Source organism: Argiope bruennichi, chromosome 7 (assembly GCF_947563725.1).
Source record: "Argiope bruennichi chromosome 7, qqArgBrue1.1, whole genome shotgun sequence".
NCBI lineage: Eukaryota > Metazoa > Arthropoda > Arachnida > Araneae > Araneidae > Argiope > Argiope bruennichi.
Genome location: NC_079157.1, coordinates 11,105,867 through 11,119,927, shown reverse-complemented (window position 1 = coordinate 11,119,927; position 14,061 = coordinate 11,105,867). Strand labels below are relative to the sequence as shown.

At 42.8% G+C, this 14,061-nt stretch overlaps 23 non-coding genes across 23 annotated transcripts; all 23 read left to right on the top strand.

The window, feature by feature from the left end:
* The first annotated feature begins 355 nt into the window (after window positions 1-355).
* Trnad-guc (transfer RNA aspartic acid (anticodon GUC)) lies at window positions 356-427 on the top strand. Its single transcript has one exon. It is a non-coding gene; the product is annotated as a tRNA-Asp (tRNA).
* Window positions 428-1,400: 973 nt separating this feature from the next.
* Trnaf-gaa (transfer RNA phenylalanine (anticodon GAA)) lies at window positions 1,401-1,473 on the top strand. The gene has a single exon. It is a non-coding gene; the product is annotated as a tRNA-Phe (tRNA).
* A 2,178-nt stretch (window positions 1,474-3,651) lies between these two features.
* On the top strand, window positions 3,652-3,724 carry Trnaf-gaa (transfer RNA phenylalanine (anticodon GAA)). Its single transcript has one exon. It is a non-coding gene; the product is annotated as a tRNA-Phe (tRNA).
* A 302-nt stretch (window positions 3,725-4,026) lies between these two features.
* Window positions 4,027-4,099, top strand: Trnaf-gaa (transfer RNA phenylalanine (anticodon GAA)). Its single transcript has one exon. It is a non-coding gene; the product is annotated as a tRNA-Phe (tRNA).
* A 303-nt stretch (window positions 4,100-4,402) lies between these two features.
* Window positions 4,403-4,475, top strand: Trnaf-gaa (transfer RNA phenylalanine (anticodon GAA)). Its single transcript has one exon. It is a non-coding gene; the product is annotated as a tRNA-Phe (tRNA).
* A 1,430-nt stretch (window positions 4,476-5,905) lies between these two features.
* On the top strand, window positions 5,906-5,978 carry Trnaf-gaa (transfer RNA phenylalanine (anticodon GAA)). The gene has a single exon. It is a non-coding gene; the product is annotated as a tRNA-Phe (tRNA).
* A 679-nt stretch (window positions 5,979-6,657) lies between these two features.
* On the top strand, window positions 6,658-6,730 carry Trnaf-gaa (transfer RNA phenylalanine (anticodon GAA)). The gene has a single exon. It is a non-coding gene; the product is annotated as a tRNA-Phe (tRNA).
* A 761-nt stretch (window positions 6,731-7,491) lies between these two features.
* On the top strand, window positions 7,492-7,563 carry Trnad-guc (transfer RNA aspartic acid (anticodon GUC)). Its single transcript has one exon. It is a non-coding gene; the product is annotated as a tRNA-Asp (tRNA).
* Window positions 7,564-8,535: 972 nt separating this feature from the next.
* Trnaf-gaa (transfer RNA phenylalanine (anticodon GAA)) lies at window positions 8,536-8,608 on the top strand. Its single transcript has one exon. It is a non-coding gene; the product is annotated as a tRNA-Phe (tRNA).
* A 303-nt stretch (window positions 8,609-8,911) lies between these two features.
* On the top strand, window positions 8,912-8,984 carry Trnaf-gaa (transfer RNA phenylalanine (anticodon GAA)). The gene has a single exon. It is a non-coding gene; the product is annotated as a tRNA-Phe (tRNA).
* A 1,055-nt stretch (window positions 8,985-10,039) lies between these two features.
* On the top strand, window positions 10,040-10,112 carry Trnaf-gaa (transfer RNA phenylalanine (anticodon GAA)). The gene has a single exon. It is a non-coding gene; the product is annotated as a tRNA-Phe (tRNA).
* A 10-nt stretch (window positions 10,113-10,122) lies between these two features.
* On the top strand, window positions 10,123-10,194 carry Trnad-guc (transfer RNA aspartic acid (anticodon GUC)). The gene has a single exon. It is a non-coding gene; the product is annotated as a tRNA-Asp (tRNA).
* A 215-nt stretch (window positions 10,195-10,409) lies between these two features.
* Window positions 10,410-10,482, top strand: Trnaf-gaa (transfer RNA phenylalanine (anticodon GAA)). Its single transcript has one exon. It is a non-coding gene; the product is annotated as a tRNA-Phe (tRNA).
* A 303-nt stretch (window positions 10,483-10,785) lies between these two features.
* On the top strand, window positions 10,786-10,858 carry Trnaf-gaa (transfer RNA phenylalanine (anticodon GAA)). The gene has a single exon. It is a non-coding gene; the product is annotated as a tRNA-Phe (tRNA).
* A 303-nt stretch (window positions 10,859-11,161) lies between these two features.
* Trnaf-gaa (transfer RNA phenylalanine (anticodon GAA)) lies at window positions 11,162-11,234 on the top strand. The gene has a single exon. It is a non-coding gene; the product is annotated as a tRNA-Phe (tRNA).
* Window positions 11,235-11,244: 10 nt separating this feature from the next.
* Trnad-guc (transfer RNA aspartic acid (anticodon GUC)) lies at window positions 11,245-11,316 on the top strand. Its single transcript has one exon. It is a non-coding gene; the product is annotated as a tRNA-Asp (tRNA).
* Window positions 11,317-11,531: 215 nt separating this feature from the next.
* Window positions 11,532-11,604, top strand: Trnaf-gaa (transfer RNA phenylalanine (anticodon GAA)). The gene has a single exon. It is a non-coding gene; the product is annotated as a tRNA-Phe (tRNA).
* Window positions 11,605-11,907: 303 nt separating this feature from the next.
* Trnaf-gaa (transfer RNA phenylalanine (anticodon GAA)) lies at window positions 11,908-11,980 on the top strand. Its single transcript has one exon. It is a non-coding gene; the product is annotated as a tRNA-Phe (tRNA).
* Window positions 11,981-11,990: 10 nt separating this feature from the next.
* Window positions 11,991-12,062, top strand: Trnad-guc (transfer RNA aspartic acid (anticodon GUC)). Its single transcript has one exon. It is a non-coding gene; the product is annotated as a tRNA-Asp (tRNA).
* A 221-nt stretch (window positions 12,063-12,283) lies between these two features.
* Trnaf-gaa (transfer RNA phenylalanine (anticodon GAA)) lies at window positions 12,284-12,356 on the top strand. Its single transcript has one exon. It is a non-coding gene; the product is annotated as a tRNA-Phe (tRNA).
* Window positions 12,357-13,411: 1,055 nt separating this feature from the next.
* On the top strand, window positions 13,412-13,484 carry Trnaf-gaa (transfer RNA phenylalanine (anticodon GAA)). The gene has a single exon. It is a non-coding gene; the product is annotated as a tRNA-Phe (tRNA).
* A 10-nt stretch (window positions 13,485-13,494) lies between these two features.
* Window positions 13,495-13,566, top strand: Trnad-guc (transfer RNA aspartic acid (anticodon GUC)). The gene has a single exon. It is a non-coding gene; the product is annotated as a tRNA-Asp (tRNA).
* Window positions 13,567-13,781: 215 nt separating this feature from the next.
* Window positions 13,782-13,854, top strand: Trnaf-gaa (transfer RNA phenylalanine (anticodon GAA)). The gene has a single exon. It is a non-coding gene; the product is annotated as a tRNA-Phe (tRNA).
* Window positions 13,855-14,061: the final 207 nt, after the last annotated feature.

Below are 14,061 nucleotides of genomic sequence, written 5' to 3'. Positions count from 1 at the left end.
GTATCCCCGCCTGTCACGCGGGAGACCGGGATTCGATTCTCCGCCGGGGAATTTGCGATATAACATTGATCTTTTTATTTTTATTGGATAACACTAATAATTCTACATGTGCTCTTTCGATTCACTTTAGAAATCTTGACAAACCACATTCGCTGAGTAACACAATTCTTCCTTAGATGTATCTTCTCTCGTCCTTTTATGAACAAATAACATCTAGCTGATTCTTTCCAGTTTCATTCTGATAAAGATTCTTTCCGATTTCTCCTAAGCGTGCCGAAATAGCTCAGATGGGAGAGCGTTAGACTGAAGATCTAAAGGTCCCTGGTTCGATTCCGGCTTTCGGCAAGCTTAACTGTCCTCGGTAGTATAGTGGTCAGTATCCCCGCCTGTCACGCGGGAGACCGGGGTTCGATTCCCCGCCGGGGAGTTTGCAATATATCAATAATCTTTTTATTTTTCTTGGATAACACTAATAATTCTACATGTGCGCTTTCGATTGACTTTAGAAATCTTGACAAACCACATTCGCTGAGTAACACAATTCTTCCTTAGATGTATCTTCTCTCGTCCTTTTATGAACAAATAACATCTTGCTGATTCTTTCCAATTTCATTCTGGTAAAGCTGCTTTCCGATTTCTCCTAGGCGTGCCGAAATAGCTCAGTTGGGCGAGCGTTAGACTGAAGATCTAAAGGTCAAGGTTCGATCCCGGGTTTCGGCAATCGGAACTGTCCTCGGTAGTATAGTGGTCAGTATCCCCGCCTGTCACGCGGGACACCGGGGTTCGATTACCCGCCGGGGAGTTTGCTATATTTCTTTAATCTTTTTATTTTTATTGGATAACACTAATAATTCTACATGTGCGCTTTCGATTGACTTTAGAAATCTTGACAAACCACATTCGCTGAGTAACACAATTCTTTATTAGATGTATCTTCTCTCGTCCTTTTATGAACAAATAACATCTTGCTGATTCTTTCCAATTTCATTCTGGTAAAGCTTCTTTCCGATTTCTCGTAGGCGTGCCGAAATAGCTCAGTTGGGAGAGCGTTAGACTGAAGATCTAAAGGTCCCTTGTTCGATCCCGGGTTTCGGCAAGCGTAATTGTCTTCGGTAGTATAGTGGTCAGTATCCCCGCCTGTCACGCGGGACACCGGGGTTCGATTACCCGCCGGAGCGTTTGCGATATAACCATTAATCTTTTTATTTTTATTGGATAACAATAATAATTATACATGTGCTCTTTCGATTGACTTTAGAAATCTTGACAAACCACATTCGCTGAGTAACACAATTCTTCCTTAGATGTATCTTCTCTCGTCCTTTTATGAACAAATAACATCTTGCTGATTCTTTCCAGTTTCATTCTGATAAAGCTGCTTTCCGATTTCTCCTAGGCGTGCCGAAATAGCTCAGTTGGGAGAGCGTTAGACTGAAGATCTAAAGGTCCCTGGTTCGATCCCGGGTTTCGGCAAGCGTAACTGTCCTCGGTAGTATAGTGGTCAGTATCCCCGCCTGTCACGCGGAAGACCGGGGTTCGATTCCCCGCAGGGGAGTTTGCTATATTTCTTTAATCTTTTTATTTTTATTGGATTACATTAATAATTCTACATGTGCGCTTTCGATTGACTTTAGAAATCTTGACAAACCACATTCGCTGAGTAACACAATTCTTCCTTAGATGTATCTTCTCTCGTCCTTTTATGAACAAATAACATCTTGCTGATTCTTTCCACTTTCATTCTGGTAAAGCTGCTTTCCGATTTCTCCTAGGCGTGCCGAAATAGCTCAGTTGGGAGAGCGTTAGACTGAAGATGTAAAGGTCCCTGGTTCGATCCCGGGTTTCGGCAAGCGTAACTGTCCTAGGTAGTATAGTGGTCAGTATCCCCGCCTGTCACGCAGGAGACCGGGGTTCGATTCCCCGCCGGGGAGTTTGCTATATTTCTTTAATCTTTTTGTTTTTATTGGATAACACTAATAATTCTACATGTGCGCTTTCGATTGACTTTAGAAATCTTCACAAACCACATTCGCTGAGTAACACAATTCTTTATTAGATGTATCTTCTCTCGTCCTTTTATGAACAAATAACATCTTGCTGATTCTTTCCAATTTCATTCTGGTAAAGCTGCTTTCCGATTTCTCCTAGGCGTGCCGAAATAGCTCAGTTTATGAGAGCGTTAGACTGAAGATCTAAAGGTCCCTGGTTCGATCCCGGGTTTCGGCAAGCTTAACTGTCCTCGGTAGTATAGTGGTCAGTATCCCCGCCTGTCACGCGGGAGACCGGGGTTCGATTCCCCGCCGGAGAGTTTGCGATATTTCTTTAATTTTTTTATTGGATAACACTAATAATTCTACATTTGCTCTTTCGATTCACTTTTGAAATCTTGACAAACCACATTCGCTGAGTAACACAATTCTTCCTTAGATGTATCTTCTCTCGTCCTTTTATGAACAAATAACATCTTGCTGATTCTTTCCAATTTCATTCTGGTAAAGCTGCTTTCCGATTTCTCCTAGGCGTGCCGAAATAGCTCAGTTGGGAGAGCGTTAGACAGAAGATCTAAGGGTCCCTGGTTCGATCCCGAGTTTCGGCAAGCGTAACTGTCCTCGGTAGTATAGTGGTCAGTATCCCCGCCTGTCATGCGGGAGACCGGGGTTCGATTCCCCGGCAGGGAGTTTGCGATATATCAATAATCTTTTTATTTTTATTGGATAACACTAATAATTCTACATGTGCGCTTTCGATTGACTTTAGAAATCTTGACATACCACATTCGCTGAGTAACACAATTCTTTATTAGATGTATCTTCTCTCGTCCTTTTATGAACAAATAACATTTTGCTGATTCTTTCCAATTTCATTCTGGTAAAGCTGCTTTCCGATTTCTCTTAGGCGTGCCGGAATAGCTCAGTTAAGAGAGCGATAGACTGAAGATCTAAAGGTCCCTGGTTCGATCCCGGGTTTCGGCAAGCGTAACTGTCCCCGGTAGTATAGTGGTCAGTATCCCAGCCTGTCATGCGGGAGACCGGGGTTCGATTCTCCGCCGTCGAGTTCGCTATATTTCTTTAATCTTTTTATTTTTATTGGATAACACTAATAATTCTACATGTGCGCTTTCGATTGACTTTAGAAATCTTGACAAACCACATTCGCTGAGTAACACAATTCTTTATTAGATGTATTTTCTCTCGTCCTTTTATGAACAAATAACATCTTGCTTATTCTTTCCAATTTCATTCTGGTAAAGCTGCTTTCCGATTTCTCCTAGGCGTGCCGAAATAGCTCAGTTGGGAGAGCGTTAGACTGAAGATGTAAAGGTCCCTGGTTCGATCCCGGGTTTCGGCAAGCGTAACTGTCGTAGGTAGTATAGTGGTCAGTATCCCCGCCTGTCACGCGGGAGACCGGGGTTCGATTCCCCGCCGGGGAGTTTGCTATATTTCTTTAATCTTTTTGTTTTTATTGGATAACACTATTAATTCTACATGTGCGCTTTCGATTGACTTTAGAAATCTTCACAAACCACATTCGCTGAGTAACACAATTCTTTATTAGATGTATCTTCTCTCGTCCTTTTATGAACAAATAACATCTTGCTGATTCTTTCCAATTTCATTCTGGTAAAGCTGCTTTCCGATTTCTCCTAGGCTTGCCGAAATAGCTCAGTTGGGAGAGCGTTAGACTGAAGATCTAAAGGTCCCTGGTTCGATCCCGGGTTTCGGCAAGCTTAACTGTCCTCGGTAGTATAGTGGTCAGTATCCCCGCCTGTCACACGGGAGACGGGGTTTGATTACTCGCCGGAGCGTTTGCAATATAACATTAATCTTTTTATTTTTATTGGATAACAATAATAATTATACATGTGCTCTTTCGATTGACTTTAGAAATCTTGACAAACCACATTCGCTGAGTAACACAATTCTTCCTTAGATGTATCTTCTCTCGTCCTTTTATGAACAAATAACATCTTGCTGATTCATTCCAGTTTCATTCTGATACAGCTGCTTTCCGATTTCTCCTAGGCGTGCCGAAATAGCTCAGTTGGGAGAGCGTTAGACTGAAGATCTAAAGGTCCCTGGTTCGATCCCGGGTTTCGGCAAGCGTAACTGTACTCGGTAGTATAGTGGTCAGTATCCCCGCCTGTCACGCGGGAGACCGGGATTCGATTCTCCGCCGGGGAATTTGCGATATAACATTGATCTTTTTATTTTTATTGGATAACACTAATAATTCTAAATGTGCTCTTTCGATTCACTTTAGAAATCTTGACAAACCACATTCGCTGAGTAACACAATTCTTCCTTAGATGTATCTTCTCTCGTCCTTTTATGAACAAATAACATCTTGCTGATTCTTTCCAGTTTCATTCTGATAAAGCTTCTTTCCGATTTCTCCTAAGCGTGCCGAAATAGCTCAGTTGGGAGAGCGTTAGACTGAAGATCTAAAGGTCCCTGGTTCGATCCCGGGTTTCGGCAAGCGTAACTGTACTCGGTAGTATAGTGGTCAGTATCCCCGCCTGTCACGCGGGAGACCGGGATTCGATTCTCCGCCGGGGAATTTGCGATATAACATTGATCTTTTTATTTTTATTGGATAACACTAATAATTCTAAATGTGCTCTTTCGATTCACTTTAGAAATCTTGACAAACCACATTCGCTGAGTAACACAATTCTTCCTTAGATGTATCTTCTCTCGTCCTTTTATGAACAAATAACATCTTGCTGATTCTTTCCAGTTTCATTCTGATAAAGCTTCTTTCCGATTTCTCCTAAGCGTGCCGAAATAGCTCAGATGGGAGAGCGTTAGACTGAAGATCTAAAGGTCCCTGGTTCGATCCCGGCTTTCGGCAAGCTTAACTGTCCTCGGTAGTATAGTGGTCAGTATCCCCGCCTGTCACGCGGGAGACCGGAGTTCGATTCCCCGCCGGGGAGTTTGCGATATATCAATAATCTTTTTATTTTTCTTCTATAACACTAATAATTCTACATGTGCGCTTTCGATTGACTTTAGAAATCTTGACAAACCACATTCGCTGAGTAACACAATTCTTCCTTAGATGTATCTTCTCTCGTCCTTTTATGAACAAATAACATCTTGCCGATTCTTTCCAATTTCATTCTGGTAAAGCTGCTTTCCGATTTCTCCTAGGCGTGCCGAAATAGCTCAGTTGGGCGAGCGTTAGACTGAAGATCTAAAGGTCAAGGTTCGATCCCGCGTTTCGGCAATCGGAACTGTCCTCGGTAGTATAGTGGTCAGTATCCCCGCCTGTCACGCGGGACACCGGGGTTCGATTACCCGCCGGGGAGTTTGCTATATTTCTTTAATCTTTTTATTTTTATTGGATAACACTAATAATTCTACATGTGCGCTTTCGATTGACTTTAGAAATCTTGACAAACCACATTCGCTGAGTAACACAATTCTTTATTAGATGCATCTTCTCTCGTCCTTTTATGAACAAATAACATCTTGCTGATTCTTTCCAATTTCATTCTGGTAAAGCTGCTTTCCGATTTCTCCTAGGCGTGCCGAAATAGCTCAGTTGGGAGAGCGTTAGACTGAAGATGTAAAGGTCCCTGGTTCGATCCCGGGTTTAGGCAAGCGTAACTGTCCTAGGTAGTATAGTGGTCAGTATCCCCGCCTGTCACGCGGGAGACCGGGGTTCGATTCCCCGCCGGGGAGTTCGCTATATTTCTTTAATCTTTTTGTTTTTATTGGATAACACTAATAATTCTACATGTGCGCTTTCGATTGACTTTAGAAATCTTGACAAACCACATTCGCTGAGTAACACAATTCTTCCTTAGATGTATCTTCTCTCGTCCTTTTATGAACAAAAAACATCTTGCTGATTCTTTCCAGTTTCATTCTGATAAAGCTGCTTTCCGATTTCTCCTAGGCGTGCCGAAATAGCTCAGTTGGGAGAGCGTTAGACTGAAGATCTAAAGGTCCCTGGTTCGATCCCGGGTTTCGGCAAGCGTAACTGTCCTCGGTAGTATAGTGGTCAGTATCCCCGCCTGTCACGCGGGACACCGGGGTTCGATTACCCGCCGGGGAGTTTGCTATATTTCTTTAATCTTTTTATTTTTATTGGATAACACTAATAATTCTACATGTGCGCTTTCGATTGACTTTAGAAATCTTGACAAACCACATTCGCTGAGTAACACAATTCTTTATTAGATGCATCTTCTCTCGTCCTTTTATGAACAAATAACATCTTGCTGATTCTTTCCAATTTCATTCTGGTAAAGCTGCTTTCCGATTTCTCCTAGGCGTGCCGAAATAGCTCAGTTGGGAGAGCGTTAGACTGAAGATGTAAAGGTCCCTGGTTCGATCCCGGGTTTAGGCAAGCGTAACTGTCCTAGGTAGTATAGTGGTCAGTATCCCCGCCTGTCACGCGGGAGACCGGGGTTCGATTCCCCTCCGGGGAGTTCGCTATATTTCTTTAATCTTTTTGTTTTTATTGGATAACACTAATAATTCTACATGTGCGCTTTCGATTGACTTTAGAAATCTTGACAAACCACATTCGCTGAGTAACACAATTCTTCCTTAGATGTATCTTCTCTCGTCCTTTTATGAACAAATAACATCTTGCTGATTCTTTCCAGTTTCATTCTGATAAAGCTGCTTTCCGATTTCTCCTAGGCGTGCCGAAATAGCTCAGTTGGGAGAGCGTTAGACTGAAGATCTAAAGGTCCCTGGTTCGATCCCGGGTTTCGGCAAGCGTAACTGTCATCGGCAGTATAGTGGTCAGTATCCCCGCCTGTCACGTGGGAGACCGGGGTTCGATTCCCCGCCGGGGAGTTTGCTATATTTCTTTAATCTTTTTGTTTTTATTGGATAACACTATTAATTCTACATGTGCGCTTTCGATTGACCTTAGAAATCTTCACAAACCACATTCGCTGAGTAACACAATTCTTTATTAGATGTATCTTCTCTCGTCCTTTTATGAACAAATAACATCTTGCTGATTCTTTCCAATTTCATTCTGGTAAAGCTGCTTTCCGATTTCTCCTAGGCTTGCCGAAATAGCTCAGTTGGGAGAGCGTTAGACTGAAGATCTATAGGTCCCTGGTTCGATCCCGGGTTTCGGCAAGCTTAACTGTCCTCGGTAGTATAGTGGTCAGTATCCCCGCCTGTCACACGGGAGACGGGGTTCGATTACTCGCCGGAGCGTTTGCAATATAACATTGATCTTTTTATTTTTATTGGATAACACTAATAATTCTACATGTGCTCTTTCGATTCACTTTAGAAATCTTGACAAACCACATTCGCTGAGTAACACAATTCTTCCTTAGATGTATCTTCTCTCGTCCTTTTATGAACAAATAACATCTTGCTGATTCTTTCCAGTTTCATTCTGATAAAGCTTCTTTCCGATTTCTCCTAAGCGTGCCGAAATAGCTCAGATGGGAGAGCGTTAGACTGAAGATCTAAAGGTCCCTGGTTCGATCCCGGCTTTCGGCAAGCTTAACTGTCCTCGGTAGTATAGTGGTCAGTATCCCCGCCTGTCACGCGGGAGACCGGGGTTCGATTCCCCGCCGGGGAGTTTGCGATATATCAATAATCTTTTTATTTTTCTTGGATAACACTAATAATTCTACATGTGCGCTTTCGATTGACTTTAGAAATCTTGACAAACCACATTCGCTGAGTAACACAATTCTTCCTTAGATGTATCTTCTCTCGTCCTTTTATGAACAAATAACATCTTGCTGATTCTTTCCAATTTCATTCTGGTAAAGCTGCTTTCCGATTTCTCCTAGGCGTGCCGAAATAGCTCAGTTGGGCGAGCGTTAGACTGAAGATCTAAAGGTCAAGGTTCGATCCCGGGTTTCGGCAATCGGAACTGTCCTCGGTAGTATAGTGGTCAGTATCCCCGCCTGTCACGCGGGACGCCGGGGTTCGATTACCCGCCGGGGAGTTTGCTATATTTCTTTAATCTTTTTATTTTTATTGGATAACACTAATAATTCTACATGTGCGCTTTCGATTGACTTTAGAAATCTTGACAAACCACATTCGCTGAGTAACACAATTCTTTATTAGATGCATCTTCTCTCGTCCTTTTATGAACAAATAACATCTTGCTGATTCTTTCCAATTTCATTCTGGTAAAGCTGCTTTCCGATTTCTCCTAGGCGTGCCGAAATAGCTCAGTTGGGAGAGCGTTAGACTGAAGATGTAAAGGTCCCTGGTTCGATCCCGGGTTTCGGCAAGCGTAACTGTCCTAGGTAGTATAGTGGTCAGTATCCCCGCCTGTCACGCGGGAGACCGGGGTTCGATTCCCCGCCGGGGAGTTCGCTATATTTCTTTAATCTTTTTGTTTTTATTGGATAACACTAATAATTCTACATGTGCGCTTTCGATTGACTTTAGAAATCTTGACAAAACACATTCGCTGAGTAACACAATTCTTCCTTAGATGTATCTTCTCTCGTCCCTTTATGAACAAATAACATCTTGCTGATTCTTTCCAGTTTCATTCTGATAAAGCTGCTTTCCGATTTCTCCTAGGCGTGCCGAAATAGCTCAGTTGGGAGAGCGTTAGACTGAAGATCTAAAGGTCCCTGGTTCGATCCCGGGTTTCGGCAAGCGTAACTGTCCTCGGTAGTATAGTGGTCAGTATCCCCGCCTGTCACGCGGGAGACCGGGGTTCGATTCCCCGCCTGGGAGTTTGCTATATTTCTTTAATCTTTTTATTTTTATTGGATTACATTAATAATTCTACATGTGCGCTTTCGATTGACTTTAGAAATCTTGACAAACCACATTCGCTGAGTAACACAATTCTTCCTTAGATGTATCTTCTCTCGTCCTTTTATGAACAAATAACATCTTGCTGATTCTTTCCAGTTTCATTCTGATAAAGCTGCTTTCCGATTTCTCCTAGGCGTGCCGAAATAGCTCAGTTGGGAGAGCGTTAGACTGAAGATCTAAAGGTCCCTGGTTCGATCCCGGGTTTCGGCAAGCGTAACTGTCCTCGGTAGTATAGTGGTCAGTATCCCCGCCTGTCACGTGGGAGACCGGGGTTCGATTCCCCGCCGGGGAGTTTGCTATATTTCTTTAATCTTTTTATTTTTATTGGATTACATTAATAATTCTACATGTGCGCTTTCGATTGACTTTAGAAATCTTGACAAACCACATTCGCTGAGTAACACAATTCTTCCTTAGATGTATCTTCTCTCGTCCTTTTATGAACAAATAACATCTTGCTGATTCTTTCCAGTTTCATTCTGGTAAAGCTGCTTTCCGATTTCTCCTAGGCGTGCCGAAATAGCTCAGTTGGGAGAGCGTTAGACTGAAGATGTAAAGGTCCCTGGTTCGATCCCGGGTTTCGGCAAGCGTAACTGTCCTAGGTAGTATAGTGGTCAGTATCCCCGCCTGTCACGCAGGAGACCGGGGTTCGATTCCCCGCCGGGGAGTTTGCTATATTTCTTTAATCTTTTTGTTTTTATTGGATAACACTAATAATTCTACATGTGCGCTTTCGATTGACTTTAGAAATCTTCACAAACCACATTCGCTGAGTAACACAATTCTTTATTAGATGTATCTTCTCTCGTCCTTTTATGAACAAATAACATCTTGCTGCTTCTTTCCAATTTCATTCTGGTAAAGCTGCTTTCCGATTTCTCCTAGGCGTGCCGAAGTAGCTCAGTTGGGAGAGCGTTAGACTGAAGATCTAAAGGTAACTGGTTCGATCCCTGGTTTCGGCAAGCGTAACTGTCCTCGGTAGTATAGTGGTCAGTATCCCCGCCTGTCACGCGGGAGACCGGGGTTCGATTCCCCCCCGTCGAGTTTCTTATGTTTCTTTAATCTTTTTATTTTTAATGGATAACACTAATAATTCTACATGTGCGCTTTCGATTGACTTTAGAAATCTTGACAAACCACATTCGCTGAGTAACACAATTCTTCCTTAGATGTATCTTCTCTCGTCCTTTTATGAACAAATAACAATTTGCTGATTCTTTCCAATTTCATTCTGGTAAAGCTGCTTTCCGATTTCTCCTAGGCGTGCCGAAATAGCTCAGTTGGGAGAGCGTTAGACTGAAGATCTAAAGGTCCCTGGTTCGATCCCGGGTTTCGGCAAGCTTAACTGTCCTCGGTAGTATAGTGGTCAGTATCCCCGCCTGTCACGCGGGAGACCGGGGTTCGATTCCCCGCCGGGGAGTTTGCGATATTTCTTTAATATTTTTATTGGATAACACTAATAATTCTACATGTGCGCTTTCGATTGACTTTAGAAATCTTGACAAACCACATTCGCTGAGTAACACAATTCTTTATTAGATGTATCTTCTCTCGTCCTTTTATGAACAAATAACATCTTGCTGATTCTTTCCAGTTTCATTCTGATAAAGCTGCTTTCCGATTTCTCCTAGGCGTGCCGAAATAGCTCAGTTGGGAGAGCGTTAGACTGAAGATCTAAAGGTCCCTGGTTCGATCCCGGGTTTCGGCAAGAGTAACTGTCTTCGGTAGTATAGTGGTCAGTATCCCCGCCTGTCACGCGGGACACCGGGGTTCGATTACCCGCCGGAGCGTTTGCGATATAACATTAATCTTTTTATTTTTATTGGATAACAATAATAATTATACATGTGCTCTTTCGATTGACTTTAGAAATCTTGACAAACCACATTCGCTGAGTAACACAATTCTTCCTTAGATGTATCTTCTCTCGTCCCTTTATGAACAAATAACATCTTGCTGATTCTTTCCAGTTTCATTCTGATAAAGCTGCTTTCCGATTTCTCCTAGGCGTGCCGAAATAGCTCAGTTGGGAGAGCGTTAGACTGAAGATCTAAAGGTCCCTGGTTCGATCCCGGGTTTCGGCAAGCGTAACTGTCCTCGGTAGTATAGTGGTCAGTATCCCCGCCTGTCACGCGGGAGACCGGGGTTCGATTCCCCCCCGTCGAGTTTCCTATGTTTCTTTAATCTTTTTATTTTTATTGGATAACACTAATAATTCTACATGTGCGCTTTTGATTGACTTTAGAAATCTTGACAAACCACATTCGCTGAGTAACACAATTCTTCCTTAGATGTATCTTCTCTCGTCCTTTTATGAACAAATAACAATTTGCTGATTCTTTCCAATTTCATTCTGGTAAAGCTGCTTTCCGATTTCTCCTAGGCGTGCCGAAATAGCTCAGTTGGGAGAGCGTTAGACTGAAGATCTAAAGGTCCCTGGTTCGATCCCGGGTTTCGGCAAGCTTAACTGTCCTCGGTAGTATAGTGGTCAGTATCCCCGCCTGTCACGCGGGAGACCGGGGTTCGATTCCCCGCCGGGGAGTTTGCGATATTTCTTTAATATTTTTATTGGATAACACTAATAATTCTACATGTGCGCTTTCGATTGACTTTAGAAATCTTGACAAACCACATTCGCTGAGTAACACAATTCTTTATTAGATGTATCTTCTCTCGTCCTTTTATGAACAAATAACATCTTGCTGATTCTTTCCAGTTTCATTCTGATAAAGCTGCTTTCCGATTTCTCCTAGGCGTGCCGAAATAGCTCAGTTGGGAGAGCGTTAGACTGAAGATCTAAAGGTCCCTGGTTCGATCCCGGGTTTCGGCAAGCGTAACTGTCTTCGGTAGTATAGTGGTCAGTATCCCCGCCTGTCACGCGGGACACCGGGGTTCGATTACCCGCCGGAGCGTTTGCGATATAACATTAATCTTTTTATTTTTATTGGATAACAATAATAATTATACATGTGCTCTTTCGATTGACTTTAGAAATCTTGACAAAACACATTCGCTGAGTAACACAATTCTTCCTTAGATGTATCTTCTCTCGTCCCTTTATGAACAAATAACATCTTGCTGATTCTTTCCAGTTTCATTCTGATAAAGCTGCTTTCCGATTTCTCCTAGGCGTGCCGAAATAGCTCAGTTGGGAGAGCGTTAGACTGAAGATCTAAAGGTCCCTGGTTCGATCCCGGGTTTCGGCAAGCGTAACTGTCCTCGGTAGTATAGTGGTCAGTATCCCCGCCTGTCACGCGGGAGACCGGGGTTCGATTCCCCGCCGGGGAGTTTGCTATATTTCTTTAATCTTTTTATTTTTATTGGATTACATTAATAATTCTACATGTGCGCTTTCGATTGACTTTAGAAATCTTGACAAACCACATTCGCTGAGTAACACAATTCTTCCTTAGATGTATCTTCTCTCGTCCTTTTATGAACAAATAACATCTTGCTGATTCTTTCCAGTTTCATTCTGATAAAGCTGCTTTCCGATTTCTCCTAGGCGTGCCGAAATAGCTCAGTTGGGAGAGCGTTAGACTGAAGATCTAAAGGTCCCTGGTTCGATCCCGGGTTTCGGCAAGCGTAACTGTCCTCGGTAGTATAGTGGTCAGTATCCCCGCCTGTCACGTGGGAGACCGGGGTTCGATTCCCCGCCGGGGAGTTTGCTATATTTCTTTAATCTTTTTATTTTTATTGGATTACATTAATAATTCTACATGTGCGCTTTCGATTGACTTTAGAAATCTTGACAAACCACATTCGCTGAGTAACACAATTCTTCCTTAGATGTATCTTCTCTCGTCCTTTTATGAACAAATAACATCTTGCTGATTCTTTCCAGTTTCATTCTGGTAAAGCTGCTTTCCGATTTCTCCTAGGCGTGCCGAAATAGCTCAGTTGGGAGAGCGTTAGACTGAAGATGTAAAGGTCCCTGGTTCGATCCCGGGTTTCGGCAAGCGTAACTGTCCTAGGTAGTATAGTGGTCAGTATCCCCGCCTGTCACGCAGGAGACCGGGGTTCGATTCCCCGCCGGGGAGTTTGCTATATTTCTTTAATCTTTTTGTTTTTATTGGATAACACTAATAATTCTACATGTGCGCTTTCGATTGACTTTAGAAATCTTCACAAACCACATTCGCTGAGTAACACAATTCTTTATTAGATGTATCTTCTCTCGTCCTTTTATGAACAAATAACATCTTGCTGCTTCTTTCCAATTTCATTCTGGTAAAGCTGCTTTCCGATTTCTCCTAGGCGTGCCGAAGTAGCTCAGTTGGGAGAGCGTTAGACTGAAGATCTAAAGGTAACTGGTTCGATCCCTGGTTTCGGCAAGCGTAACTGTCCTCGGTAGTATAGTGGTCAGTATCCCCGCCTGTCACGCGGGAGACCGGGGTTCGATTCCCCCCCGTCGAGTTTCCTATGTTTCTTTAATCTTTTTATTTTTATTGGATAACACTAATAATTCTACATGTGCGCTTTCGATTGACTTTAGAAATCTTGACAAACCACATTCGCTGAGTAACACAATTCTTCCTTAGATGTATCTTCTCTCGTCCTTTTATGAACAAATAACAATTTGCTGATTCTTTCCAATTTCATTCTGGTAAAGCTGCTTTCCGATTTCTCCTAGGCGTGCCGAAATAGCTCAGTTGGGAGAGCGTTAGACTGAAGATCTAAAGGTCCCTGGTTCGATCCCGGGTTTCGGCAAGCTTAACTGTCCTCGGTAGTATAGTGGTCAGTATCCCCGCCTGTCACGCGGGAGACCGGGGTTCGATTCCCCGCCGGGGAGTTTGCGATATTTCTTTAATATTTTTATTGGATAACACTAATAATTCTACATGTGCGCTTTCGATTGACTTTAGAAATCTTGACAAACCACATTCGCTGAGTAACACAATTCTTTATTAGATGTATCTTCTCTCGTCCTTTTATGAACAAATAACATCTTGCTGATTCTTTCCAGTTTCATTCTGATAAAGCTGCTTTCCGATTTCTTCTTGGCGTGCCGAAATAGCTCAGTTGGGAGAGCGTTAGACTGAAGATCTAAAGGTCCCTGGTTCGATCCCGGGTTTCGGCAAGCGTAACTGTCTTCGGTAGTATAGTGGTCAGTATCCCCGCCTGTCACGCGGGACACCGGGGTTCGATTACCCGCCGGAGCGTTTGCGATATAACATTAATCTTTTTATTTTTATTGGATAACAATAATAATTATACATGTGCTCTTTCGATTGACTTTAGAAATCTTGACAAACCACATTCGCTGAGTAACACAATTCTTCCTTAG